We start from the raw sequence: 26,483 nt of genomic DNA, 5'->3' as shown, positions 1-26,483 counted from the left end.
AGAGGAGATATCTTATTAAATTAAATACATTTAATTCCTTCGTACATTAGCTAAAGAAGTACTTTTAATTTAATTAAAGTAGAACACTTATAATTAAATTGAATAGGATATGCTATTGGTGGGGTATGGAAGTGGAAGGAACAACTATGTTTACAGTTGCTAAGAAGTTGAGTAATGTGAATTGGATGATTAAAGTTTGGAATAAGATAGATTTTGGCCATATTTTTCAAGACAAAGAGGAGTTGTCTGTCAAGCTCATTTCTATTTAGGACCCTATTCAACAGGATGGGCATAATGATTTGAATAGGAATGTTGAGATGTCTATTTTGACTAACTTGCACAATATTATAAGCAAAGAAGAGAAGTTGTGGAAGCAAAGATCAAGAATCAATTGGCTTAAAGAGGGTGATCAGAACACTAGGTTTTTTCATATTTCTACTCTTAAGCATAGAGCAAATAACAAAATATCAAGTTTAAAAAGGAGTAGGATCTTTTGACAAGAGAGAATGATATTTTTGTTGAGGCTATTTCTTATTTCTCTTCTCTTCTTTCCTTGGATCCCTTATTATCGGAGGTGGATCATAATGAAATTGTCTCTTGTCTCCCATAGATTATTCAACCCCATTGTAATAAAATGTTGAGGGTGATCCCAAAAGCACAAGAAGTTAAAGAAGCTTTGTTTTCTTTGCTTGCTGAAAAATCCTTTGGACTGGATGGTTTTCCAACTTTCTCTTTCCAAACTTATTGGGAGGTGGTTATGGAAGATGTGGTGAAGGCTATTCAAGAATTTTTTGGAGCAAGAAGCATTCTAAAGGAGATCAATTCTACTTTCTTGGTCCCCATTCTTAAAGTTCCTGCGGCTGATTGTTTGGATAAATTTAGACCTATTAGTCTTTGTAACTCTTTCTATAAGATTATCTCAAAAGTGTTAACTTCTAGAATTCTTAAAATTTTCCCTTTGATTATATCTCAGCAACAAATGGGTTTTGTCCCTAGAAGAAAGATATTGGATTCTATCATGATGGTTCATGAAGTGATTCATTCCATGGAAGTAGAAAAGGAGAAGGTATGCTTCTTAAGCTAGATCTTTCTGAAGCCTATGATCAGGTGGACTGGACTTTCCTTGGTTTGGTGCTTCAATATTTTGGCTTTGATCAAAAAATTTGCAAACTTATATCTCAGCTTATTTCTACTTCTTCTCTTGCAATCTTGGTAAATGGGGCTCCCTCAAAATTTTTCAAACCTTTGAGAGGGTTAAGACAGGAGGATCCTCTCTCTCCTATTTTGTTCATTATCATGGTTGAATGTATTGGAAGGTTGATTGAGAGGAATAAACAAGAAGCGAGACTTAAAGGGATCAAAGCATCTTTGAGGAGTAATTCTTTTTCTCATCAACAGTTTGTGGATGATACTATTATGGGAGGGGAGGTATCTGCTAAGGAGGCAAAAGTGATGAAGGATATTCTAGATATGTATATTAGAGGATCAGGACAGCTTATGAATTGGGAGAAAAGCTATATTTTCTTCATTAATACTCCAAAGGACAGACAAAGGAAAACTACGAGGATTCTTGGGTGTGAAGTGGGAAAGTTTCCGTCTACTTATCTTGGTCTCCCTATGGGAACTAAGCCTCCTAATTCTTTCTGGAATGGGATTCTTGACAAATTCAACAAGAAGCTAGTGGGGTGGTAAGGGGCTTCTCTTAGTCAAGTAGGCAAATGTCTTTTGGTTAAATCCACTCTTCAGAACTTCCTGATGTATGCCCTAAGTCTATTCAGGATACCGATTAAGTTTATTGACAAAATGGAAAAGATCCAGAGAGATTTTCTTTGGTCTGGCCTTGAGGGTCAGAAGAGATATCCCCTTTTGGCTTGGGATAATGTCTATTTCCTAACTGCTATGGGGGCCTGGGAATTAGGAAATTAAAACATCTTAATAAGGCCCTTGTAGCTAAATAGATTTGGCACATCTTTAATAGTACAAGAGAATGGAGAGATATTATTGTTAATAAGTATGTCAGAATATCTACTATTCTATTCTTGCTCAATAATGAAGACATCCCAAATGGATTTGTCATTTGGAATGGAATCCTTAAGGCAAGGGACGTGGCCAAAGCTAAGATTAAGTGGAAAGTGGGTAATGGTGAGGACATTCTATTTTGGCATGATAGTTGGTTGATTCAAGGCCCCATTATAAATAATCCTATCTTTGAAAACTAGTCAAATATTTGCATTAGGCAATTTGGTATGAAAGTTTGTGATTATAGAATAGACTGGGGTTGGAGAGACCTATCTTTCATTTCAAATGACCTTAAGCTGGTTATGATAATGCTAAACTCTATGATTCTTAATAACAACAAGGATGAATTTATATGAGGAGACAACCCTAATGGTTGTTACTCAGTTGCATCGGGATATAACTCTCTTTGGAGCTTAAATGAGAAGCCCCCTTAGGCTAAAGCCTAGGTACCTAGTCTTACCCCAAAGATTAATATTTTTTTTTGGCTGGCTTTACAAGAAAAAATTCTTACCTAGGATAATTTAATCAAAAGAGGACATTATATGCCTAATAGATGTATACTACGTAAACATCAAATGGAATTGGCCAATCAAATTTTTATCCATTGTCTTTATTCAAGGGAGATTTGGGATAGCTTAACCAAGAACCTTGGTGTAAGTTGGTGCAAGCCACATAATGTACTAGATTTATTTTATCAATGGAGTAGTATTCTTAAAGGCATAGATTTGTAGGATTTAAGTACCTGGTCTTTGCCTCATTTTTGTTGGAGAGTATGGAAGGAAAGAAACAATAGAATCTTTAGACATAGAGAGGAACTTGCTTTTGTTTTGGTGGAAAAGATATATAGAAGCATGAAGGAAAATTACCAAGTTAGAAAGGGGGGAGATATTGAAAATGGTGGTAATAAGAAGGAGAAAGATAAGGATAGGAGGAATAAAAGATAGGAGGTGAAATGGCTGCTCCCTACTGAGGGATGACATAAAGAAAATTTTGATGGTGTAGCTAAAGGAAACCTTGGACCTTTGGGTTGTGGAGGTATCATTAGAAATATCTATGGTGGAGGGGTGGTAGCTTTTTCCCACCCTTTAGGTTATTAGACAAATAATTATGTAAAAGCCAGTGCTACATGCCACACAGTGAAATTAGCTTTGGACACAGGAGTTAAAAAATTATGGTTGAAGGGGGATTCAAATAACATCATAAGGTGTATTAAAGGGGTCACCCAACCATCATGATCACTAGTACATTTGACCCCATTTTTAGACCAATATTTTTGACCATCTAATAAAATGGGGTCAAATTGGTCAGAATATGCAAGGAAATATATCTTTTTTTTTAAAAATACATACCCGTGTTGATCAAAATTTTGACCAACATGGGCTTCATTATGTTAAAATAAAAAAGCTTTTTTTTGCAGCCTAATTTCATTGTTAAGTTGGGACCAGAAGACTTGTGTGCTTATTTCCTACACTACAAGCAACATTTTCCTGACCGAGTCTTGAATCTGGCCTGCATTGGTGGAGGCAAAGTAAATAAATGTTTGAATCTCGTATTTTAGTATTTTTATTTCCTTTTGAAAGCGTATGTATTTTAAACCTATGTGTATTTTTTGGTCGGGGCTACATGCCAACAGGGTTTGACAACTTTAGTGCAAATGTCATGGTGGATGGGAGTATGCTAAACCTTGGCCTTTGGGACATTACAAGTTAGGTTTTCCATTTCAACTTTACGGTGCCAAATTTGGTCAAAATTTGAGATAGAAGATATGATATCGTGAGCTATCCTAGTAAAATATTTCAAACCTATGTTTATTTTTCTAAATTTGAAATAATCTATGCTTGATGAGAGAAGTTTTAGTGTTAGTGTTGATAGTGTTCTAAAATTTTATTATAGAAAATTCAAACACTTAGTAAAATGCTTGCCAGTGAGGTTAGTATGAGTATATATATTGAGGTAATAAAAATAAAATTGTAAACATAATAATTGAAGCATTTGAGTAGGATTCATACGGTGGTAATGAAGAGAAGTAAAAATTACTAAAAGAATACTTTTCTTCCTAAAATTGAATTCAAATAGTTCATACATCAATTATTCAGCAAAGGAGCATCTATTGAAAGTATTCCACAATAGTTGCATACAATCCATGTGTAATAGTGAATGCTAAATTATATTTTAGCCTCCAAGGGTTTAAGTAGAGGGTGAAATTCCTATATGAGAGAAAGCATTTGTTAACCTAAAGGAAACCATCATCAAATAAGTGTTTAGATATCAGATCAACTGTAGGAGAGAACAAATACTGAATATGTTTTAAGAAATTGTGAGAATTTGTTCACAACATGAAATGTATTATACAAGATTGGAAATAAATAAGTAGTGGGCATTCCATTATTTATGTCATAACTACATTTTAATGAAAAATGTCAAAAAAATTTATCAAATAAAGAATCCAGTCACTGCTCATACAGACTTTAAACCACAGTAAGTAGAGTTTAAGCTATATGTTCTGGTTTGATGTTTAAGGTTTACAAATAAAAATATTTCCTTTAGTTATTCATGAGAAAGAGTAGTGCAACTATGAAACTGAGCCTTTTCATTCAATGATATTATTGGTAATAACAATTTTTATTCATCATGTATGGTTGTCCTATAGAATAGAACACAAAAATTAAGGTTTCAACCTTAAAATATTTCCTATATCACTATTTATTGAAACTCTGAACTTGGTCCATATTGTAGATCTTCCTCACTGTGGATAGAAGCTATCTTTAAGGTTTTTATGCAGTCCAGCTATTAGATGCTCCATTTCAACCTACTCAGGAAGACTAAAACTTGTAATTTGGAGATATTATCTATACTCAGCAATATAAATAGGAATGCCCTTATATCTTCTATTTTATATTATTCATATTACCTTAGAATTAGTATCAATTACTCAGAATGATGAACTTGACCCTCGGTTGAATGGATAACTCATGCCAATGTTAGTGTCTTATTCTCTACATCAGAGGAGGTAGACATGTCTTGGTATGATGTCTAAATCTTGTTGGAAAACCCCACACCAAGTCCTATTCAAATGTCTAGCAGATATTTTCATATAAATCACCCAACAAAGAGTATTATGGAACTTATGTGAAGATGAGAGGGTAGTGATAAAATTCCATAAGAGTATTATGGAACTTATGACTTGTTTTGTTTTTTTTCAATTTCTAGTTAAATTTAATTGTGTATGTTGATTTCTCAACCCAAATCTCATGTTCTTGAATACTTTGTACCTTGCAATATAGTAAAGAGCTCCATAAATGCCATGAAATACATTAGCTACATTATACATCGATAACTTATTTAAGCTCAAGCTAAAATAAGTTGATGTGTAGAATAGACTCAAATCAACCCCTAAAAATTTTCATCCACCAGAAGGATTTAAGAGGATGGTTATAATTTGAAGTTATCATTGTGGTCCCATGTGGTCTAGAGAGACAATTCTAGAGGCAAACATATTTATGAAATGGATTCAAGTCAACACCTACATTTAAAGCATTTGTAAGATTCTCTTCGTACCAACATAGTATTAGTATAATTATGTCAAGCGTATCCTCCTTCGTCACAATTGACCTATAAGGAAAGCATGCTGAAATTTTATGGTTTACTAGGCTACTTGATGAAATAAATTCAAGAAATCATCATTGACGTCTTTTTGAGAGTAAAAAAAAAAAAAAAAATGTTGTAGAGTCATGCCCCTATGGGGGGACATGACTCTTCCATGTATTATATATGCTCAGCGAACTTGGAGACAATGCAACATATCAAGTACAAACATATATTGTAGTCCCAAGATTTTTTTAACCTGAAGGTTCATAATACACATTATCAACAATTGCCATTGAAGAATAAATTTGAATATCCATACATCAACACCAAGAAAGGTAAGATTGTAATTATCTTTATCAGTATTTCTATCATAGATCCTCTATGCAATAACAATGAGCTCTTTCCTTGCCTCTTGGTCTATGGACCGTAGAACTTTGAGCTCAATGGGCAACATGTAAAGATTCCCATGGGATAATATTTACATGTTGAACTTTGAGCTTTATGTATTGGCCACACCAAGAACAAGTGAGTCTTACTCGAAATATCCTAGAAGGGGAAGAAAATGAAAATTTTATGTTTCTTTTGCTGCTATGTAAGCTTGTATAATTTTTAGTTTGTATGTATTGGTAGTACCATGGTCAAATATGTAGATGGCAAGGTGGGAGGGAAAGTGAAGTATACTGGGAGGTATCAAGTGGTATGTGTGAAAGGGAAAGCTTGTGGAGGTCTACTGAAGGGGAGCTAAGAGATCCTACAACATGGTCATGCCAATGCCTTTTTTGTACTATCACACCAAGAAATGAATGTAAGAGATGACACACCTAGGGAAACATTTGCCATCATAAAGTAGTATATATGCCTTATGGATGCCTAGAAATAGTACTTCGTGGAACAGTGCACATGACCACATTGAAAATCAAGGTCCATAACAAAATTAGGGGCGAATATTCTAGAAACATAAGGAAAAGGAATTATGCTCATCTGGATGGAGCTTCTCATTGATCTATTCGACATTACCTATAATTTTTAAGATATTCTATTTTTTTTTATAGTTCCAAGCAAATGAAACATCATCCCATCATCTGATACTTTTCAAGGCACTTCTCAATATCTTCCAGTTTATATTCTGCACAGTGATGGAATAGATGAGCAATTGATGCTTCAAGGACCAAATTATTGAGTTTGCAATATGATATTATAACCTTTCCACTAATCTACTGAGTTGCTTGAATGGAGTGTGTAGGATGCCATTGACCTTGAGCTCCTAGTTGACACTTTACTACAAAATATAGCTCATTGTTGGCTTATCATTTAAAATCTCTTTATTGTCACCAAAACTGTTGCACAAGTAAGGTTTGTTTGGTTTACTAGCTGAAAAATACACTATATTTACAAGTAGCTTTATATAATCCTTCAAATGTTGCAATAGAAGTAGTAATATGCTTTTTACAAAGTTGGCTTGATGTTGCCAATTCTGCACCATTTTAAATAATCTGAATGCATACAATTATAGGCATAAGAGTCTCACAAAGCAAATGTATCTAGAATATTGGCTTCATAATGCCAATAATAGGAAAAATATGAAAATGTGAAGATTAAATTGTTAGGTAAGGAAAGAGTTTGGCTCTAGAATAAGCTTTTGAAGAAAATGGTACTCATGTATTTAGTTGATAACATTGTACTCATGTGTGATAATCATGTATTTAGTTGAAAAAATTGTACTCAAACTTCTTCTATTTAATAAAAGAGATATTTTTTGGTGTGGCTGGGTTTTATCCCTCAAGCTGAAGGGGTTTCCCAAGATAAATTGTTGTGTTTCTTTGTCTTAAAGTTCTTATTTTGGTTATTGTTATTTATTTTAATTTTTGGGCAAAATATTTTGTTGCTTTTCTTTGAAGTAATCATTTCCCTTTCATTATTGTTGTGTTTCTTTGTGTCTTAAAGTTCTTTCTTCTATTTTGGCTTTGTTTCCTTTTATGTACTATTTTTTGTAATTGTACACAAAATAGTTCAATTTGATAACTTGAAATTCAGAGGAAGGTCTTGATTAGTATTTTTTTATGATTTCCCAGGTGTAAATCTTTTCTTTTCTCTAGAAATGTGTTGATTATTTTTTCATCTACTAAGAAAGCTTTTAATTGAGGATAAATTTGCTGAAATTTATTTCTTTTTCATGTCAGACAAATATTGAAACTGAAGCTGCAGAAACTGGAAGTCATAAGAAAGGCTCGAATGATTTTTTTGCATCGTTAGAAGGGGCTTCTTTTAATTCAAATTCATTTTTTGAATTGAATCTTTCACGTCCATTATTAAGGGCATGCGAAAGTTTAGGTTGTCAAAAGCCCACTCCGATTCATGTTTTGAACGACCTAATAGCATTTTTAAGTGTATTTGCATGTGTTGATGTGTTACTTGTCATTGCACCTAAAATTTTTTTTGTAGTCATTATTTGACATTTCTTGATTTTTTTTAGATCTTCCAAGGTATTTTCAGTCATTCTTTGCAGAAAAACTTAGTTCTTTATGCAAGTATTCTATACTTTTTGTATAGAAATTCTTGGCAATGCAAATATATTATACGTTTTGCACAGACATTCTTGTGCTTCTTTGTTTCTTGAAGGTCACCAGGGAATTCACTATTTTTTTTTTCTGTATACATTTCTATTTTTTGGTTACAAAGGGTGCAATAAATAAACAAGATGCAATTAAAAAACTATGCAACAATATAATACCATACACATAGAAATGGGAGAAGTGGAAAAATTTATCATGTATGCTAAAGTATCCCAAATTATTAGAGATATGAAATTGGCTAAATAGATAGATATTTCATATTCATTTTAAAGATTGTTTTAGAATATTCTCTTCTCTATTTAAATTGAGGTTGAGATAATAGCAAGGTTAAATGATATGCCAATCCCCTCTCTATTGTACCAAATATGGATGTGGACATGATATAGTTGAGATATGGCTTGGATATTGTGTGCAACTATACCCCAAAAATATTTCTTTTGTAATAGTGCCCTTTTCGTGTAGATACAACATTATCATGAATCATGATATCCATGCCATATCCAAAATTACTAAAAGATGTTAAACACTTTAAACACTATGCAGCTAGAAAACCATCTTAATCATTTTCAAAAGAAAATTACAAGAGAATAATTTAAACAGGGATAATATAGCTTAGCCAAATGTTTAGAAGTTTACAATCAACAGGAACAACAAATTTCTAAAAATACAAATTTATTTTAGCTGTATTTGAGAGATGAAAGCTTTCAGCTACTAGCCTTGGTTACTTATGGTCTTTGTCTGATATTTATCCTACAACTCAGTCAGGTTCCTCCACTAACCCTACTATGCCAACACAAAAAGAAGGATATTGTAAGGATAATTTGTTGGTAATCAATACTTTTAAACATAAACTAAGATTAGTGATTTGTGAATACCTACATACTATAAGTCCTCAGTGCCTTTTCTTCCAATTGAAGAATGAACTAACTATAGAAAATATTTATTACTTATTACTGAGAAGTCCTATAATGAAGCCCCCTCCCACTAAAGGTCATCATCATAGTTTTTGGTCAAACTCAATGCAGATAGAATGTCCATTCAACTAGAACCCATTTGTAGAAATTAAGACAGAGTGTTTTGGGGCAATGGGATGAATATGTATGATAATTTTGTAGGGATTTTTGGTGGAATTGTAGAGCTCGATGCATTTGGTTCAATGCTCCCAGAGTTTTCCATAATTGAGACTCAGTTGATTGATCATTGTAGTGGTGTTTTCATGCCTTTGGAGAGTGGAGGAGGATTTAGTCATTTTTCTTAGCTCTTGATGACTTTTCTTTTATATTCTTAGCAAATTTTTTTGTAGATTCCTTGCTAGAAGTAAGCTATACTTACATGGAGTTCTTGTATAGTGTAAAACATGCTAAATACATATATTTCCTTCATGGATGTTTAGAATTTCTAAATTTCTTCCTAGTCATTAGACAAATGAGTCCTCATCTATTAGAGGAAGGTGGCATTCCTGAGTTGATATGGACTCCATTTTGTAGTAGCATAGCTTTATGTAATCTACTGCCCATATCGTAGCACATAAATTTTCTATATTTTTTCCTATATATACATTACAATTTTTTCTTTTCTAGCTTTAGTGTATTTGGGTCTGTAATTAATTGAGTTCCTTACATATCTTATATTTTGATGATGGATAAGGAAACATAAATTAAAAATGTCATATATAATTGAATTTAGAAGTAGTAGTTCTCAGTATTATAAATTGTAAGAAATCCATATTTAGGAACACAAGGTTTCAACATTGTAGATTGTAAAAATTATGTTATTTGATGTTCATTTATGTAATTAGTAAATGTATCTTATCATAGAATTTAGAGAATAAGTTGTTTTATCAGAGAATTCTTAGAGTATAACTGCTGAGTTCCTTTATCTGAATGCTCATGGAAAAATATATGCATGGTTGTATTTACATAAAGTCTCATTTTTTTTGAAGTATTTGGAATACATGTTTGCTTCTATCTAGTAATTTTTTTTGGTGTCTCTTTTCCCAACCAAATCATTTGAACTATAATGAAGAAGTCCTATAATGAAGAGTTAATACCTATTACTGATAATGGTTGCTGAATGTGACTTTGTATTGATTTATGCTTGTATAGTGGCCAAGTATGGTTTAAATATTATAACTCACTATCAGACTTTAATGGTTTCAATGGTTCCTATAAAGTAAGAGAGTGAAATGAATCAATGACTATTTTTTTTGTGGTTCATGGTTTCAATGGTTCCATAGCCGCGTATGCATAAGGTTCATTTAAAGTGATCCAGTGTTTCACTCTATCTCCAAACTCTTGAAAGAAGACTTCAGTGTAAGCTACAAAGTCCTTCTTGCATTGTTAGGAACACAGTCTCTTTTATGCAAGTAGAATGACCAAGCAAACAAATTAAAGTTTAATGATTTACAAGTGTTGCTTACACAATGATTTGAAGTATCTTTTTTTAGGAGGGCTGCAGATATTATGTTTCGAAGAGGCCTTGATCTTGTAGCTATGAGGAGCACATATGTTACCACTTACATATGAATGATAGTTAAAAGTATTTGTCCTCACAAGGCCTCTCAAAGGACAACTACACAAAATTTCTTAAGGTTTTTTCATATTGACACAAGGGCTAGGTAGATTTCTCAATCCAAATTTAATTTTCTTCAAACTAAAGCAATGCAATTGAGATTATTTTAAACATTTTTTGCATACTGACATCCTAGGTCCTCTTTTGTTGTGGGATGATCAAAACCACCTGCTATTTTTGTAGAGAGTTTCTAGGGTCCCAAACGGAAGAGCATAATACACACTTCAAGAACCTCATTTGAAGGTATAGATTTAACATCTCTGAACAATTTATTGCACTTAATTGTTTAAAAGACTTATTCCCACATTAGCCATCTCCAATACTGAATCAAAACACACAAGCTGGCAGGATTTTTTGTGCTTTGATACCATTGTAGGACACTACACTGTTTCATATTGAAATTTTTGTAACCTGAACTCTGACAAATTTTGTCAAACAGTTTGCTTTATTTTACTGCTATGAAAACCCAACTAATTTGTCCTTCAAATAAAATATGAGGATTAGCTTTTGTAGTTTGCACAAGCTCTGTCCTTTGCTACATGAGAATTAGGAGTCATACTAGGTTGGTTACTTGCACAGGTTCTTTGTGAAAAGCATTTTATTATTTTAAAGTAAAGCATGGAGTAATTTTGAAACTAAATAACAAACAATTTTTGTACTATAGCTTTGAATTTCTGATATTTACAAAAAGTATTCCACCAATATGACCACCATGCAATGCTGACTACTGCTATTGTAAATTTGATGTATTGATTGAGAAAATAAGTATATTATTTATAATTAGAGAGTAGAGCCATATAAAGAATAAATATACCTATTAAGAACACGCTTTCCCCTGTTGAATGATTTTCAAAAGGTATTGTCCATCTGCCTGGAGCACACATAGATCACATCTAATTCATATTTCCTTTTATATCTTACTAAAGAGCATATATTTCCTAGAGAAAAACATTGCTATACATTAATATGTTTCAATCTTTTAGTCATCTTCATTAGTTGATGCATTAATCACATTAGTCATTGCTATCAGGATTAGTCAAGGCATGCTGTTGATAGTACCTAAGTAACTTTCACCTTGTGACATCTCTTTGAGGAATTTTGCAAATAATTACGATATATTATCTATAACTCCACATTTTGCAAACATCTAGGCCTTCTTAAAATTGTAGGATCATTTTAGTTACATTTAAAAATATTAATCAACAATTTCCTTATGTGTAGATATAAACATTATCTACAACATGTCCAATTTATTTGTAGATATATTTTCCTATGAAGAAAGACCACACCTGACAATATGAACCCAGAACAAAATAATGAGACAATGACTGCATTGTGGGCTTAGTTCTAAAGAAAACCTAATAAATGTTATTGTCTTTGCAAAAAGTGTAAGGGTTTAAAGAATTGAAGAATTCTAATTCCAATAGCCTAGAGTCATTGTAGGCAACATGGTCACATTGAAGGGGGCCACACTTTTTGTCCATTACTAAATGTGGATTTCCTATTAGAGAAACATGGAGATATGAATATCCAAGCTGAGGATAACACTCCCATGGAAGAAGATGATAATATGCCAGAGGAAATGATTGAAGAAGATATATAATTGGGGCAGGTGATGAAGAGGCTCACAATGATGGTACTAGTGAGTCTAATAATGATGATGATGGTCTTGATATACCTTTACTTGAGAAGGCACATGAGCCCTTATACGAAGGCTCCTAAACAACTCTACTCTTGGCTATAGTGTTGTTGGTGAACTTAAAGGTTATGAATAGTATATCCAATGTAGCAATGTCACATATGCTAAAGTATGCCATTTTTGTCATCTTCAATGTTAGTATACAATTACTATTCATTATATTAACAATGCACATTTGTTGTTGTAGGTTGATTAGTGAGTTTTTCTTACCAACATCAAACATTTTGCCTCATTTGTACCAAGAATTATCTAACATTATGAATCAGATTGGAATGAAGTATTAGACAATACATGCATGTCCCAATTATCACATTCTATATCATAAACAACATAAATTTACAATAGAATGCCCTAATTGTCATATTAGTAGATATCAGTTAGATCAAATAATGAAAAAGGTGCCTCACAAAGTTCTTTGGTACATTTCCATTATTCTACATCTTCAACGATTATTTAGGTGCACTAGCTTGGCACAATTTATGGATTACCATGCATGCAATAGAAGTCAAGATGACATTATGTGAATGCCTGCTGATGGTTCTGCATTTAAACAAATACAAGAAACAAGGTCACACTTCAAAGAAGAACCTCATAATCTGAAGCTTCCATTGGTAGCGGACGATGTCAATCCATATGGAGATATGAGATCTGTTTACTCAGTGTGGCCTATTTTTGTTATTAACAATAACATTCCTCCTTGGATGTCCATAAAGAGGGAGTACATAATGTTGTCAATGATTGTGCTAGGTATTTTTTAATTTTATAGTTATCTAAATTAATTTATAAATAGTGCATGAAAATGGTCATAATAATTATGTAATGTTTATGTTCATTCAATTACTAGGTAAGTACCAAGTTAAAGATATGAACGTGTATACTGAGCCCCTAATTGACGAGTTGTTGAAGTTATAGAATGGCATCACTATGTATGACATCTCTAGATGGATAAGACATCGACAATTTCAATTCCATGCAATGATTGTATGGACAACACATGATGCCCTTGGGCTAACTCATTTTTGTGGTATATTATATTGTTAAGATCACACATTTTTGGTCTGTTATAGTGCTTATACATTACTATCATGTGCTTAAGCTGCACATGATAATTGTACATGATCTTTTAGGTCTTTAGACAAAGGGAAAATTTGCATGTCTAATTTGTGGACCAAAGATGACATCTCGTCATTTAAAAAGTTTAGGAAAGTAGGTGTTTGATGAGTTTAGGCACTTTCTCCACAATAATCATAGGTATCAAATTGCCAAAAAAAATCTTTTTAATAAGAAAGAAGAGACATCAACAATGCCATAAAGAATGACACCTCATCTATGAAATTTGGAATACAATCAACTAAATCGTTGAGGTAATATCCAATTTGTTGTCCAAAGTTTAAAATTTGTATTTTGATACTGTCTTATATTTACTAATGCTATAATTGATGCTCGTAAAGGTCATCAAGGCATCAATGACCAACTTCCTAGAGGAATGAAAAGTTATCCTACTCAATTTAGTAGGTTACCATACTACAAGGATCTCCCAATCATACATTTGTTTGATGCTATGCATATTGGAAAGAATGTAATAGAGACACTATGGAAAATGTTGGATGGAAGGCGTGTTAGAGAACAAATTGCAAAAATTTGTACTAACATTCATGAATCCAATCATGCACTAAAAGATTTCATTGAATCAAATAGCAATGGAGACTGCATAAATACAAGTGCCCTTCCTTGGTTATAAATGGAGCAACAAAGTGATGCATTAAAAGAAGTCATAAAAAAAAAAAATTTCCAATAGGATTTTTTGTAAATATAAGTACTCCTCTATCAAAGAAAGGTGATTTTGGGCCAAGGTTGAAAACACATGATTGGCATACCTTCGTCAAGGTAAGTCATGTTCTCTATTTACAGTATATTTGTAAAATTGAATGTACTACCTATTACATTATTTAATAATATATTAAAATGATAATTTTTTAATGATTGTAGTACATACTACCTATATCCCTTCCACACCAATTTGACAACAATATTAAACAAGTTATATATGATCTTGAAAAATAAATAAGGTTAGAAGTGTTTTTTCTTAGATTTGTAACTTTTTATTTGAAATCTATTGTATAATTTTATTTGAAATCTTGTTTATGTGTTTTTTCCTATTGAATCTCTTTTAGGTGGTTATCATCTAAAGAAATTGATAAAAAAGATATAAAATATTGGAAGAGAAAAATTCCATAGCTTCTGTGTGAAATGCAAAAGTGTTTACCTCCAACCTTTTTCAATTCTTAAGAACACTACCTCATACATCAAGATGAGGAGATTGAATTGTGTGGACTTGTACGAACTAGGTCAATGTGGATGGTTAAGAGGCACTTGAAATTTATGAAGGGCTTGGTTCGAAAAAGAGCACATCCTAAGGGTTCTATGATAGAGGGATATATAGTATACCAAACCATGGTGTACATTAGTGAATATATTTCGAAGTTTGTAGCAGATATCCATGTAGATCGCATTTGGGATCCCAACTCTAATGAAAAATTTGAAGGGGAGTACCTGACAGGGAAAGGTAGATTGAGTAGGGTGAGAGGGAATTATAAGTTTTTTTTTGTAGTTTAATAATTATTATCCATCATCGATATATATATATATATATATATATATATATATATATATATATATATATATATATATATATATATATATATATATATATATATATAAGTTATTTCTAACTAGTGTAATTGTCTTCTTTATAGTTGGTCATGAGTGGGATGCACTACATTTGTATATTGCAAACAATCTTTGATTGGATGACGGTATGAATTGAACAGTCTCAAGAAAATGATTGCTCATTAACATGGGACGGTGTTGCATCATTGTTTAAAGAAGTTCATCATAATGGAGATCCCAATGTTACGCCAATGGTACTTGATCTAATATATGGCTTAAGATATATAAAGGTACACATAAGATTACTAATCATGAGACATAAGTTTGATACTAACTCCTAGATCGATGCAAATAATCTTGACATGTTTGAGTAATTTTAGGTCAAACACCGCAAAGCTATGTAATACCATGACTATAAATTTTGCACAAAAAGGTTAGATGAAATGAAAAAAACATGTGATTCTGGGATAAGTGTTGTCTTTGCGGTCACCAATATTTCATCTAGAACTAACATACATCCTCAACAATCTAAAAATTGATACTATGGCATTTTGGATAATATACTTGAGTGCAAATTTAATTCATTCAAAATAGTTCTATTTGTCATCAAATGGTTTACATTATGACTGAATTGAAATGATCCTGATAGGACTATTATTGAACATGATAGTGGATTTTCTATGAATAATACAAGGTCATTTGAGCTAGTTGGAGATGAGTCCTATGTTCTTCCAAACCAATGCGAGCAAGTGGTTTACTTTGGTGTTCCATACAAACCAGGTTGGTCATTTTTTGTTAGACATGACCCAAGAGAAAGGCTGGTAAAGTATAATGTGATGGAAGAAGAAGATATTGAAGAAGCACAAGATGAAGTAAATGATTATTAGGAATGACAGTTACCCAGTGATGAAGAAGAAGAAGATGGTGATAATTTTGGTCATGCTCACGATAATGGTGATAATGATGATGATGATGCTGATGATGATCATGATCATGGTGATGAAGATGGTGATGATGGTCATGATGATGATGGTGATGAAGATGATGATGATGGCGATGAAGTTGGTGGTGGTGACGATGATGATCAAAGTGACAAGTATGATGATGGTGATGATGACGATGATGATGATGACATGGATGAAGGTCATGATGATCAATGAAATGTCCAGGTAGGATCAATGTCAACTATGATGGGGTCATGTATGACCAAATTTTTCTTTCCAAACCATATGTACAAATATAAACATTAAGTAGAACATGTCAAATATTTTTTTACATATACAGATTAGTTACACCAAATTTTTGGCTAACTTAAGACATTATTTACATATACAATCTACTTTATTATTAATATTTTTTTTAGTAAGTCTATTACTTTAATTTCACTACTGATTTCTAAGACTTACTAATTTTTTTATAAGGTGACATGGATGCGCCATCTCAGACATCTTCAGTGGAGGTAAACATTAATTATTGTAATCTTTAATGTTAATATAGAAACAAATATCATATTATTATGTTCTTTTCTTTATGGCTTTGGAGTTATTTTGATGAAATTTTACTAATATTTGATCTCGCAAATGATAGGAAAAAGATAGAATGACCACTAATCAAATGAGATCTAAAATATGGGCATCATTTCTACATGACATCACCCTTAGTGCTGACCTTGTGTTCATCACCTAGAAAATTAAAAAAAGATACACTAATGAACTTGTTAACATTATCATCAAGGGTGATAGAAGCGAGGAGAAAGAGGCACTGAGAAAAGAATTGGATCGTAGAATCCAATCTTTGAAGGTAAGCAATAATTTGACTAAGGATATAATAGAAGTTTAATAGATGTTAATATTTTATAGTATCTTATGGATCATGATCTCTAATTTTATGTGTTCTTGTATAGACATATGTGCTAGTTGCAACATCACATGGTGAACATGGTGAGGGTTGTTGCGCACAACCTTCATGTAAGTAACACTTTCTTTGTTTGTTTTCATCAACATTATAACACTTACCTTCTTTTGTGTGGACACTTCTAGCTAGTATACAATTTGATCTTTATCCATTGCAAATGTCTTTGCTAACAATATTGTATTCTTCAGCTCATGATGAAGTGTAGACTCCTACTTCGGTTGGTGGTCTAGTATTGCCTGGTGCATTGTCAACAACAAGGACCATGCAAACATCCTCGTCTATGCCCACTAGAATTGGTAAAACCTTGTTTTCCTATATTTTGTAATGTATTTATACAAGTTGATGAATAGTGAAGTAGCATATCAGTGCTTAAATGATGTCTATAGAAGCCTGCATACACACAAACACATGCATACACACACCATGCATACATACATACATATATATACCCACACATAGAGAGACATGGAGATAGGTAGAGAGGAATTTCTACAAGTTGATGAACAATGAACTAGCATATCAGTGCTTAAATAATTTCTACAGAAGCATGCATGCCAACCAAATAGGAACATAGGCAACTTGAATGCATATATCAGATGTTGCCAAACATGGACATCCATTTCCTAAATTTTTGAAATGTGTGCTGCAAGACATACACCACATTTTCTTCTACCTAAAAAGTTGACATAAAGCATTCCATGGCTCCTGCAAAATTTTACACCTAAAGATAAATTTCTAACAAGTTTTCTATTTCTTCCTAATTTTGTTGGCTTGTATGTCTTTCCTGTGCCTTGACTTACCATTTTCCTACCCTATTGCTCCAGGATGTTGCTCCTAGATGTCATGTGGAAAGATGTTTCATAGACTCATGTTGAATATTTGAGCCTTATTCCTTCTTTGAATTGCAAATTGTTGACTTAGAATATTATGGATGATTATTGGATACTCTCCTGGCAGCTTTTCAAATGATAATTGGTGGCTACTCTCCCTTTTGACACAACTCCTTCCTAGCACCTCTATTTTTAGCTCCACAATTAACTTTATCCTCTTCCTTAAATGGCACTTATTTTCCTAGCCAAATCATGAACATGACATTGGTAGTTTCAAGATAAGGTGGCCATGCTAAAATCTATTCCTAGTCATATTTTGATAGAGAGACACAAATGAGGCAGGCCATACCCATTCAACTCCAACCAATCACACCTTTTGAATTATGAGTCTCAAACTTGAATGATAACCCCAAAGGCATTTTATGATTAAAGGAAGACTGAAGCAGAGCATCTATTCTTGGTCATATCTTGAAAAATAGACACAAATGAGATAGGCCATACCCATTCAACTCCAACCAATCAAACCTTTTGAATTATGAGTCTCAAACTTGAATGATAACCCCAAAGGAATTTTATGATTAAAGGAAGACTAGTGTAGAGCATTTTATGATAATTAATAAGAAAAAAAAGAAGATCTCACAATCCAAGGACATCCTAAAAGGCTCAGTGAGAGGACACACTACTCATTGTGTCTGCATAAGGAAACATATGCTACCCTCTTTCTTCTACTCCACTCAAACTCTAGAGATTTAATATATAGAAGATGACCCTTCCAAATTATGATATACTTTATGCCAAATATTCCATCTAAAATGAATGGCTCCAATAGTCACTTTGAACAATTAAAGCAGACTTCCAATCCAAATTAAAACAAAACCTAGGTTATTATAATACTGTCTGCTCTCAAACCCCAAATGGTGTTTGACACATGTTGCTAAAATTTAATATAATCACTGATAACAAAAGAATGCTTGTTACAGAAAATCAAATTTTTAGTAATTAATTCAAAATCTTTTCATACTGATATTTAGATTAATGCTAGTTGACTATATCTATTTTATTTTAATAGTTATTTTACCTCTAAGCACAACATATAAGTGCACCATAATAGATTTTACCTCCACATATCAAATGTTCTTTTATAAAATCAAATATTCTTAAATAGAAGGCAATAAATCAAGATTCTTATCCACCAACACCTGGAAAATTAGGTCAATGCTAATCATGCATAAACACCACAAGAAGCTTTGAAGAAAATATGAAAATAAGGTTGTTGGAAAAAAGTAATACCATCCCTTCCAACTATTGCTAGAAACTCTCCATCAACTAAAAAAGAAATACAATTTATAGAACCTTGGCATTTATGCCATTTGGCAATAGGGTTGCTCTGCAAATAACAGCAATAGCAACATCAACATACAACCAGTTACACAAACTGAGGCATGCACAAACTAAATCAAACAATCAATGGTTTTGTTTGAGAAGATCAACCCTTTCCTAGTGCTAAGAAACTAGGGAGAAAATTGTAATGCGAAATAGGGGCCATGTAAAAACCCTTCAGTGCCACCAAATTATGGTGCCGAATATTGGAAATCACCTATACCTCATGTACAAAACTTGCATTACCCACTGGAGTACAATTCTTGAACCTCTTCACAACAACAATTGATCCATTCGACAAAACCCCCTTGTAAACATTCCCATACCCCCCAACACCAATAACATTATCTCTATGAAAATTCTTCATGGCTGCCTTGATGTCCTCAATGTTAAAATGAACAAGAGTATTGTTAGGGTGCATGGAGGATTTCTTAGCAAAATGAATATGAATATCCTCCACTAAGGCTCTTTTTTTCATTGCTCTCCTTATTACAAAATTTCCTAACTATACTAGTTGTGATTAACAAATTATATGAATAAAGCTTTGAAAATGAAGTCTCCTAGAAATTTGAAAATTAGGCCTCACAATCAAAATGAACATTAGTAGCCCCATTCAATTTCATGATATTCACTGCATAGGTTTTTTTTTACTTGTATTCATTATTGTTGTGAATGTTGAACATTAATTGTTGCACCAAACTTATGATTCTTTCCATGATGCAAATGTTGATTATTATTGTTGCAATGTTATTTCCTTTCTTTCACATATGTGTTCTCCATTGGTCAATAGATGTTCTTTTCTACTATGAATGCAATAAAAAATAAAATTCATCATTTAGTACATCTAGATTGTAATTTTGATAAAAGTGTGACTGGTGGCATCTCTCTATCTTTCATTTCATTTGGTGTCTTCTTTAATTGTCTGATGTTTTAGTTGATAAAGCAACAGAGAGTAATACTTCTGAAGTTGATCCATTTCCTAGAGCAGTCTGTGTGATTAGTATTGGTTCATATGAAGGGACATTGTTGCTAAGCAAGAAAACTATGTTTTCGTTAAAAGAACAAAAGCTTCCAGGTGCTTTAAATTTATTATTATTTAAAGTGTAAATTTAGTTTACTTTTACATTACTCATTTTGGACTGATAAAACCTTTATGCTTTTGTAGGTAATAATGATTTCTTTGATCATCTTTTTCATATGACATTGAGACTATTTGGACCCACCATACATAAAAGGTACGTAGTTTCATATCATTGCTACATAAATTTTCTTTTCTTCCATTTATTGTAATATATTAAAGTTATTGATCTAAAAATCTATTTTTTTTTAAAAGGTGGAATTTACAAGCTATGGAATTAAAAAATTAGCTGATTTAATCTTTTGAGGAGAAATTTGGAAAGAACATTTTTGGCACTGGCGTACTTCTCAAAAGAGCATCAAAGCATACAAAGACTGTGAGGGATCAATATAGAAGGGCTCTTAAGGATAACCCAAAGTACAACCATCCTCCTATGATTCCACCGATGGAGTGGAATGAAATAATAGAAGATGCAAAGGAGAAAAGGTTATGTGAAAATAGAATAAATGAAGCAACATAGGCCAAAAAAAGGTATGTCATGATAGTATTAAGTACATAGTAATCATGCACTAATTATTGATATTTGTAAATATATAATCTAAGATGTTTGAAATTTTTCATAGATTGTAGGACACATCCATGGCTACAAAAGCAAGACTAGAAAATTTTGGCCAACACAAACTTGGCTCTGGTGGCTATATGAATCTCCAGTCTCGACTTGTAAGTAGGAGCAATGAAATTTCATATTAATTTTTTTATATAATGTTGCAAATTTTTTTTTTAATGAAACCATACATGGAAATTTGATGATATTAAGAAAAAAATATAGGGCACAGAATTCAATGTGGAGCTTGCAGATGAAGATAGAAAAATTGCCTTGAAGGAAGGCTATAAAGATGTGGCTGCACACCTACGCGAAGAATCTGAAAGCCTTGCGCAAGAATGCAGTGCACCAAATGATATCTCACAGGTAAATTGGTCAGATGAAAAGTAAATGAAATTTAATATTTGAGAAGATTCTTTTTTGGTATTAGTTTTGAATGTAAATTGACTGCATAACAATGTGCATAACATTTTACTACAGCCTTCATATCCTACCATAGAACCTACTTGTGACAAAGGCCATGATGTGCATTATAGTGGTGGAGGTATTCATTTTCTATTGAAAATTAATTATGCAATTATGAATAAAATTTAACATCTTCAATTGCAATTTGATGTGTATCCTTTTTTTGAATATTTCAGAGCATATTGAACATCATGCTGAAGAAGTGGAGCATGTTCCAAGTGTTCAACATGTTGACGTGGTGGTGGATCAAAATGTTAATGTACATTATGTGACATTTTTAGGTAAGAAAAATGTATGTTATGTTGTACTAGTACTTAATTATAGACTTGTAACAGTTAAAAAAAGAAAAAGAGTTTGTTGACTAGTTGTCTTTTTATGAAACATAACGATAATATTCATCTTCTCTTCATTAAGTCACCTTATTGTCAATGCATGAAGAAATTTGGTTCCATCAATTTCTCTCAAGCATTTTTACTAGAACTTGTATGTAAAACAATCTCATGACATAGTCATGATTGAACCACAGATTTTGAGGTAAAAGTCAGTAGATCTTTGTTCAATATCAAATATGTAAATTATCTCGGTATCTAAAATGCACAAGAAGGAATAGTTTAAAGATGTGGACTCAGACTTGATTGGCATTCCAATTTTTGACTCAAACTTAGGACACAACATAGAATTGATATAAAAACTCACCACTGAATCAACAAAACAAAAACCCTATAATTAAGCACAATAATGAAATCAAAGCATTTAAAGAACATAAAAATCCAATTTGACTATCAATTTATCATATAATTCAAATCTTATTCATATCATATGACCCTTAACTCTCAAGATTTGAAATTTCAATCACTAGGGCTGTTATGTTCATGTATCAAAATTGTCTAGTCTTAAGGCTCAGGAAAAGCCTAAGCCTCAAAAATTTTGGAGTAGGACTTAATTGGGTACTTGCTAAGATTTGGTGAGACTTGGCTCAAGAGTATGGTTGAGTAGGCTTGGTCAGCCCAGAGACTATAAATTAAGTCAAAAAACTTTGAAATGGGACAAATATCTTATATATGATTTGTTAGAAAAGTAATTTTTAATAACAAGTTAAATACTAATAGTCTCTTGCCTATAGTTCTATGACAAGAACTTAAAGAGCACATTACAAAATATGATATGAATATAGAAATGTATTTAACACCAAATTTTGGCACATTCATTTCAAAATATAACAGTTGAAGATGACCATGCACTGTAAAGAATATGCTTGTGCACTAAATCTACAAATAAACTCTTAGTTGAAACATAAGATATTCATGTAATAGTGCTTTCAACTATCCATGATGTCAGATACATCACAAATGATCTATGTTGTAGCAAGTATCACAATGCAAATAGGGTTGTGCAGCTATCCACTAATGTTAACAATTATATTATATAAATATAATTGGTCACATCTATTTATGATCTCTATTGTAACAAGTACACAGTGCAAATAGATCCATGTATTGGTCTTCACATCTATCTATTGTTTATGCCAATATTATCTTGCCCAGCCGAAGAGGAAAGTTAAAATTCTATCTACAAAGTGCTTGTGGTAGCTAAGATATGAAGGAATTTTAAAGTTTGGGTATTTTGTTTCTTTTTTTCTATTTCTTTTTTTTGTTTCTTTATGGTTTAGGAGGGTTTACAATTTAAACATGCCTCAACACTATAATTTTTTGTTGGAAATGGTATGCCTTAACTGGCAGTGGTCTGATCTCTCATGATTTTGTAGTCAAATGGTTGATCAGTGAAATAATGCTTAGTTTGTTCCTTATGTGGGTTGAAACCGATTTTATTTCTGACCTATAGACTAGTTTTGGATTGTTGGTGTATTTTAAAAAATTAAGTTTTGTTAGAATTGTGTCCATATCTATGTGTGGTACTAGTACTTATGCTCATTGGTGATATGTAGGCTTTTTTGCAATACTTAGATGTGCACTCCTTAGGTCTGTAAGGTAAAGCATGTTGTTTCATCTGGAATTTGTTGATCATGGCCATCTTATCAGTATGAGGGGCCTAGGCTAACACATAAATCAATCCCCGCCCAGGTGGACATTGACAAAAAGAAAAGGCAAATCACATGGAGTTCTTTTCATGGCATCATTGGTTTTAGATTTTATGTAACAAGTTATTTCTATAGGTGAAATTGCAGTGTCAGTAAAAGTCTAAATCTCTTCGTAGAATTCATTGATTCAACCATAGTCAAATTTTTAGCTCACTTTTAGTTTTCAATTATTGCCAGTGCATTTTTTTCTTGACATCCGATCAATTGGACTATATTATGCAAATCTCAAATCCAATGGTAAGACTGGCTAGTATCTTTTAGTGTTTTTGTGATTCTGTGGGGAATGTTACTTTGAAATTGAGTAGGCTCATTGGTTTAAGATTCTACCTAACAAGTTGATCATGACCATCTTAATCTATATAGGCTATCACATAACTGAAACTCAATTCCATACCCATGTTGAAATCAACAAAAAATGAGTTCCAAACCTAGTCTCAGCCTTAGTGGCTTTAGATTTTTTGAACAAGCTGATCACGGCCATCTTATCAGAATGGGGCCTGGGCTAACAAATAACCCTCAATCCATGGTGACATCCCTATAGCTTGGATCCCTATTTGTTTTCTAAAAAAATGCTTCTAGAAATATGCTTGAGGGGTGCTCCACAATGTGACACTAACATCCCTGTAGCTTAGATCCCAGCCCTAGGGTTATATTTTCTCTCTTGTATCCATAAAAAAATGTTTCGTATATTTTCTTTTAGCATAAATAGTGAGATTCCCATATACAACCAATGGACATGATAAGTTTAATGCATGATTCACATTTATCATATGGCAAGAGAAGTAAGATTTCGAATGTCATAATTTTTTTAGTGAAGGACTCACTTAATGATTCACTAGCTATTTTCACTTGTGTGAATAGAGAAATTTGTTGTGGCTTTAAAAATTCTATTCAAGAACCAACTCTAGCAGTCATAGGTAGAGCACCAGTTGCATAGGGAGATTGAAATTCAGAGTCATTTTTGCCATCCAAATATACTTCAATTGTTTGGATACTTTTATGATTAGGTGCATATCCTGCAATGTTCTAATCTTTTGGGTGACATTTACTTTTCATCAAAGCCTTCCCTAGTATTTATTTAATTGATTCTTTGATTCATCAATTTATCTAGAGTAGGATCTATCTTATTCTTGAATATGATGCAAAAGGTGAGCTCTACAAATAGCTCCAATGTTGTAAATGCTTCAGTGAAAGGTGGTTAGCTACTGTAAGTACAATTGGAAATGGGTTATAATCTACTTTTCTTTTTTTAGTCTAGAAACTATTGACTCTTTTTTTGTACAGTACATTGTGTCTCTTGCAAAAGCTTTGATATATTGTCATGAAAAGCATGTCATACACCAGGATATCAAGCCAGAGAACTTGTTAATTGGCATATAGGTAAGTGCCAAGGATGAATATATTTCTAAGGATGCTTAGTTTAAACTTTCAAGGATGTCTTTATGATCATTACATTATTAACAAATTCACTTGTCAGGGTGAGCTGAAAATTGCCAATTTTTGTTGGTCTATGCACACTTTTTATAGAAGGCGAACAATGTGTGAAACCTTGGATTACTTACCTCCTGAAATGGGTATGTTAGTGTGTAATATTTACTTTTCTCTTCATTTCCACCTTCTCAATTATTTACATATTTGCAAATGTCTATTCCAGTGGAAAACAGGGAGCATGATTCTGGGGTAGACACATGGAGTTTGGGGATCTTGTGTTATGAGTTTCTTTATGGGGTTCCTCCTTTTGAAGAAAAAGAGAATTTAGACACTTACAAAAGGTCTAAGAAGCCATACTATGTTTCAGTTCTTAGTATATATATATTTTGTTTTAGGCCTTATACTTGAAGGGTTCTTATATTTGCTTATTTCAAGCATGGATTTGACCATGGCTAGCTTTTTTATGCAGGATCATAAAAGTGGATTTGAAATTTCCTTTAAAGCCACTTGTTTTTGCTACAACTAAAGATCTAATATCTCAAGTTAGTATATGTTTCCTTGATATTCTGAAGACAATTTTGTTAGATATGTCTATCTCACTACTTATATAAATTTTTAGTTATCATGGTAACACTTTATCATGGTTACACAGCTACTACAGAAAGATTCCTCAAAGAGGCTACCTTTACAAAAGCTTTTACAACATCCATGGATTGTTCAAAATGCTGATCCTGATGGTATCTATAGACCATTCAATTGAACTATGTATTTTTTGTAGCCTTCCTCCAAGAGGAGGATTCAATTGAACTATGTACTTGTAGCCTTCCTCTTGGAGGATTCTTGTAAGTTAGTATTGATTTATGATAATCATTTTTTGACCATCGCTAGATATGTATAGAGTGTTTCTTGCCAGTCTGAAAACATGTAACATGTATATAGATCTAGGTTTGTTCTTTGATTTTTGGTATCTCCTTCATGTATTGCTACCATTCATGCAATTTATTAATTTGCCAAACTCTCTCTTTTTCTCCTCCTCCCTAAGATCTACTAATTGGGCAGAAAAAAACCCAAGATCCAAATCTATTTCAACATGTGTTTTCCTTTTAATCAAAACATCCACATTTTTTTAAACATGTGCACTAAATATGAGATGACATTTGTTGTGAACATGAATTCTGGAGATATAGGGTATGTAGGTAGTCTATAGTTATAAAGGATGTTCCTAGTAGTACCTGAGTATCTTGAATATAGCTAAGAGTGATAACATTATATTGTTAATGAAAAAAATTATAACCAACAATGTCCAACATGCCTTAATACTTAGGAAGGTACTTGTACCTACCCAAAAGCATGAAAGCCGAGGAGGGGCCCATGACTTAAATGTGACAATTGTCAAGATCTTAGATGAACACTCATGTCTTATCATGGAATAAGCGTACAAACATAAATATCCTTATGATTGGAAGACAACAAAGCCTATAATATTTAGAGCAACAGAATAGTCCCTTGTAAGTATTTCAATATTCTTAGCTTCTTTGAGGCATTCTATAAAATAGTTCACAT

The 26,483-nt window shown here is 32.5% G+C and overlaps 1 pseudogene; it reads left to right on the top strand.

Annotated features, from left to right (window-relative positions):
* The first annotated feature begins 1,296 nt into the window (after positions 1-1,296).
* LOC149542529 (serine/threonine-protein kinase Aurora-2-like) lies at positions 1,297-25,680 on the top strand (annotated as a pseudogene).
* Positions 25,681-26,483: the final 803 nt, after the last annotated feature.

This window comes from Cupressus sempervirens, chromosome 8 (assembly GCF_028749045.1).
Source record: "Cupressus sempervirens isolate cs-2001-9-10 chromosome 8, ASM2874904v1, whole genome shotgun sequence".
Classification (NCBI taxonomy): domain Eukaryota; kingdom Viridiplantae; phylum Streptophyta; class Pinopsida; order Cupressales; family Cupressaceae; genus Cupressus; species Cupressus sempervirens.
The sequence above is the reverse complement of the archived record's forward strand: the minus strand, read 5'-3'. Positions and strand labels throughout refer to the sequence as shown.